Source organism: Euprymna scolopes, chromosome 46 (genome assembly GCF_053919585.1).
Source record: "Euprymna scolopes isolate OS-2025 chromosome 46, ASM5391958v1, whole genome shotgun sequence".
In the NCBI taxonomy this organism is placed as follows: domain Eukaryota; kingdom Metazoa; phylum Mollusca; class Cephalopoda; order Sepiida; family Sepiolidae; genus Euprymna; species Euprymna scolopes.
In genome coordinates, this window is record NC_136527.1 from 210,412,578 (window position 1) to 210,418,577 (window position 6,000).

The following is a 6,000-nucleotide window of genomic DNA, read 5'->3' on the forward strand; positions in this document are numbered from 1 at the left end:
TATTTGCCAAAACTGGTGGGAACCAAGCCGCTGATCAGCTACCTGCGATTTAACAGACTGGGCATATAGCTCTCTTGCATTTTTTTATTACTCTTTTACAGTGGTTGCTGGCATTCCTGAAAGCAGCTTTAGTCTCAGTGCATCTATTACGTTGGTAGCTATGGAAAAAGTGATTTCTGTGCGCGATAGCAGCAGCACATTCTGGGGAGTACAATGGCTGGCTGTTAGGTTTTTGTTTGAATTTTTTAGATGGTATGAATTGGTCTATGCCTACAATTAACCATTCGGTTAGATCTGATACTATAGATGACACTTCTTTTTTAAACATGGAGTGCAGAGGTAAATCAGATATGAATGTATGGCAGATATCCCAATCAGCTATAGAGTATCGGTATACAGTACGATGAAGGGGTACGTCTGGGGACTTCTTACATTTCGTTTTTATCTTAACTGATACGACGGAGTGGTCGGAGGATCCTAGAGGAGAATGAACAGAGCATGTATATAGCTCAGGGGAAGTTGAGAGAAAAAGGTCTAGGAGGCTTGCATATTGACTGGGTGTATTGGGCACACGGGTGGGTTCGCGAACAATCTGAGTGAGGTCATAAGCAATGGCAAAATCATGACAAAACCTCCCCTCATCGTCTGTCTTATTTGAATGGGTCAACCATTCCACGTTATGGACGTTGAAGTCACCACAGATGTGGATGTTAGCCGAGGGATGTGCAGACAGTATGTGGTCTATTTTCTCAGATATGCTCTTAAAGATAGTAACTCTGCTATTGTGGGGCCGATAGAGCGCAAATATAAATGAAGTGGTGTTAGTAAGTGCAACCCTGAAGGGTAAATTAGGATATTTTCTAGAGATAGCCCTGCCACATGGGAAGCCATCCTTAATGTAGGCACATATTCCATGCCCATGGCGATCTTGGGGGTCAGATATAGCTGTTAAGTTAGAGTATCCGTTAATTATGAGCTCATCTAGGGAAGTGGTCGGCCCTAATCCAGTTTCACTTAGAAATAATATGTTCGGTTTCGTCTCCTGTAATTGGATTTCAACCTCTGGAAGGTTGGAACGTAGACGCCTGATGTTGGAGAAGGAAACTTGGTAGTAGGGGTCTACGTTGGAAGATGGGGTTCTAGGTTTAATCGAGTTTTTATTCTGGAGATATTTCATGTTGAGGTTTTTGGGATTTGTGGAATAGGTCGGCATACTTGGTTAGAGCAGTACAGAGAGGGAAAATAAGAGAGAAAAAGACAGGAAAATGTTTTTTTATAGCACAGGAAAAGGTAAAGCCGTAACAATTACCCATTAGTATGGCATCGACAGGCCCTACCAGAGACTACTGCATGGTCCAAAGCTTTTTCTCCACCCTTTGTCAGAAAAATCACTCATTGAATGAGGACTGAGGGACAAAAAAGGAGAAGCTAGAGTTACTGGAGCTGCCGATAACACATCTACTCTCGATTTAAAAAAAAGGGGGAGGTGGGGAATGGGTACAAGTGACTTATTTATATCTAAGTAGTAAGTCCGTTGCTAAGTTAAAAATTCAGGACACTTTTGATGATAATCTCCCCTCCCATTTTAATGGGTGGAAGTTTCTCGTTATCTATCGAGTTTGAATCATTGCAGTTTCACCTTATAATTAATTCAAATCCAATAATTAATTTTTATCAATTTGTAAAGTCGGCTTAATATTAATTTACATTCGAGTTTAGATAATTATTCAAGGTTTTACTTTAGGAGGTTCGTTTTCATCGGTAACTTTTTCTTTGCTAATGGCACTGTATTATATTTCGAATGTAATTGAAAATAAGGCTAACTATATTAGATTGGCTAACCAAAAAGCAAGCATTTTCAATATAGGCAAGCTTACAGTAATAGTATATATTAAGTATACTACTTAAATAAAGTCCTAACTTTATTTACTCTAATAGAGAATAATTTCCGGTATTTTTTTTATCGTTAGTTTCTGGCATTTTGTTTGTTTTTATCGTTTACTTTGTAGCATGGCGGGGTGACGAATAAGACAGGAGAATACAGAAAAATACATAAATAAAACAAGAAAAAACAAGTTAAAAACAAGGTAACATAAAAAAACATTTAGGATGAGTTTTAAGAAAATATTTAACGTGTTTGCCATAATGTTCTGTCCACCGTCTTTTTGCCAACTGGTAGCTGGCATGTTGTCGTGTTTTTCTAGAGCGTAAGAAGATTTCTCTTTCCGGATAACTTGGACGAGTGCCTATCTATTTATAGAATAAAAGTCGTTACGTTCAGATGTGTAAAATATTTAATTTACATTTTTTTTTATTGTTAAAAGTCGTTTTATTGTTAAAAAAGTTCTAACTTTTTTTTATATAAAGTCCTACCTTTATCTACTCTTATAGAGAATAATTTACGGTATTTTTTTATCGTTAGTTTCTGGCATTTTGTTTGTTTTTATCGTTTACTTTGTAGCATGGCGGGGTGACGAATAAGACAGGAGAATACAGAAAAATACATAAATAAAACAAGAAAAACAAGTTAAAAACAAGGTAACATAAAAAAACATTTAGGATGAGTTTTAAGAAAATACTTAACATGTTTGCCATAATGTTCTGTCTGCCGTCTTTTTGCCAACTGGTAGTTGGCATGTTGTCGTGTCTTTCTAGAGTGTAAGAAGATTTCTGTTTCCGGATAACTTGGACGAGTGTCTATCTATTTATAGAATAAAAGTCGTTACGTTCAGATGTGTAAAATATTTAATTTACATTTTTTTTATTGTTAAAAGTCGTTTTATTGTTAAAAAAGTTCTAACTTTTTTAACAATAAAACGGTAACTTGGACGAGTGCCTATCTATTTATAGATTAAAAGTCGTTTTATTGTTAAAAAAGTTCTAACTTTTTTTTTATATAAAGTCCTAACTTTATCTACTCTAATAGAGAATAATTTCCGGCAAAGTAGTTTTCTGTCCACAATTATCTATTATTATAAATTTACTTTTTCACATGGTTTTCCTGTTTGGTTTTACCATTTTTTTTTACACCAAATAAGGCACATTGCCACTTTGATGTATGGGGCTATGATCAGGGACCTAAGTTGCAGACCTACTATGTAGGGAGTTTAGCAGCAAATGTCTGTTTACATTACACTTGAACTTCTGCATGCCAGTACAGTTGGAGAAGCAAGAAACCAGGGATCTTTACTCTGTATGGGTAAGACTTTGCTGCTTGTCGGGTTTGTCAGGGGTATTTTCAGAAAGGGGGTACAAGAGCCTGTAGTTCGTCAGAGAACCCACCATTAAAATACTTGTAAAACAAGCAGAGGGATGCAATATTTTGTTGATGGGACAGTGGCTGAAGCTTAGATGACAGTTCAGGATCTATTAGGTTGGCGACTCTCTTTTGAACCCTGCCCAGGAGCAAGAGACTAGTTGCAGATGCACCAACCCAAATGTCACAACAATATCCCATACATAGGCGAATGGTAGCTTTGCACCAACCCAAATGTCAATACGCCGTACATGAGCGAGTGGTAGCTTTGTAGAGGTATAGGATATTTTCAAGTGTAAGTAACTTTCTAGCAGGGTAGAGAGAGCCCACCTTCACAGCAGTCTTGGCAATCATCTCGATGTATCTCTTCCAACTCATGTTTCCTTCCTTTGACAATTTTCTCTTCCCTGCAAACTCTTTCTCATAGCCTGTCGCTGCTTTATAATTATTTTCATGGTAAGTGCTGAGTTTCAGTCTATAGCCCCCCTGCCAAACTTTCACAAGAAACACTCGTCTAGCTGAAAAAAATATCAATAATTTCCCCCACTCTTAATATGTGCCTAAACATAAACATAGATTCCATGAACAAAGTTTTTTCTTAGAATACAAACCTGCGGAACTCTTCCATTTGCCTGCCTTCCAGCTGACTATAATATCGTCATTTTCAAGTTCAACCTAAACATGTTCTTAATGATGCGTTTCTCTTAAGTAATCCAATTTACCAATAATTACGACGACAGTGTTACATTGACCACTGTATGCTTATTAACCCCTATCCTTGAGTGGCATCTGGGCCTTAATAATGGTGACTCTTTTGTAAAAAAACATCATAAGTCAAACGTTGATATGTAACATTTCAAATGTAAAATTTTCACTGACTCAAAAAAATATCATAATTTATTATGATTTGTTAAACTTGAAAAAATATATTAATTATTGTGTAGAAACAACTAGTAAAAAATAACAAATGTTACACACTATTAAAAACTGTTACAAACTATTAAAAACTGTTACAAACTATTAAAAACTGAGATCGCAAATTTAAATCCAACATATTTCAGCATTTTGTAAGAACATATTCTGTGGAGATCATCAAATTCTATAAAGTTTCTTCCGTGAACAACTTGTGCTTTAGTTCTAATTGAATAACTTTATATCTCTTAAGTCTGCACTTTATAAACCACACACAAAATGGATAGTGCCAGCACAGAAATGTTAGGTAAGCCTATCTAATCAAATGCTCACCAAACAATGAAGTACAACTGCACAATATATATATTGTCTGGTTATTATGTGAAGATTATTATTAAGATGAATTAGTATTAATACAGCACATAAACATTTTAAGGGCCAATCGATTTGGCAGGTTAATTGTTACACATTCATAACACATAATACAATTTAATGTCCGGGTAAGTCTGCTATACAAACAGTGAAGATGATATTTAATGACAATATGGATCCTCAGGGTTCGTTAAATTAGCATATCTTTCTAATATAGCACTTAAAAACATTTGATGTTAAGGGAGTAATATTTTAAAGTCGTTAACAAATGATAATCATATGAAATCATATTTAATTCAATAAAAAACTCAATAATAATGAAAATCATATAAAATAATATTTAATTCAATAAAAAAACTCAATAATAATGATAATCATATAAAATAATATTTAATTCAATAAAAAAACTATATAGTAATGATAATCATATGAAATAATATATAATTCAATAAAAAACTCAATAATAATGATAATCATATGAAATCATATTTAATTCAATAAAAAACTCAATAATAATGATAATCATATAAAATAATATTTAATTCAATAAAAAACTCAATAATAATGAAAATCATATAAAATAATATTTAATTCAATAAAAAAACTCAATAATAATGATAATCATATAAAATAATATTTAATTCAATAAAAAAACTATATAGTAATGATAATCATATGAAATAATATATAATTCAATAAAAAACTCAATAATAATGATAATCATATGAAATCATATTTAATTCAATAAAAACTCAATAATGATGAAAAACATATGAAATCATATTTAATTCAATAAAAAACTCAATGATAATGAAAATCATATGAAATAATATTTAATTCAATAAACAACTCAATAGTAATGATAATCATATGCAATAACATTTAATTCAATAAAAAAACTCAATAGTAATGATAATCATATGAAATCATATTTAATTCAATAAAAACTCAATAATCATGAAAAACATATGAAATCATATTTAATTCAATAAAAAACTTAAAGATAATGATAATCATATGAAATAATATTTAATTCAATAAAAACTCAATAGTAATGAAAATCATATGAAATCATATTTAATTCAATAAAAAAACTCAATAATAATGATAATCATATGAGATCATATTTAATTCAATAAAAAACTCCATAATAATAATAATCATATGAAATAATATTTAATTAAAAAAATAACTCAATAATAATGATAATCATATGAAATAATATTTAATTCAATAAAAACTCAATAATAATGGTAAACACATGAACCATTTGATTTAATAAAAAACACAATAATAAAGATAATCATATGAAATAATATTTAATTCAATAAAAAACTCAATAATAATGATAATCACATGAACCATTTTATTCAATAAAAAACTCAATAATAATAATAATTATATGAAATAATATTTAATTCAAGAAAAACTAAATAACAATGATAATCATATAAATAATA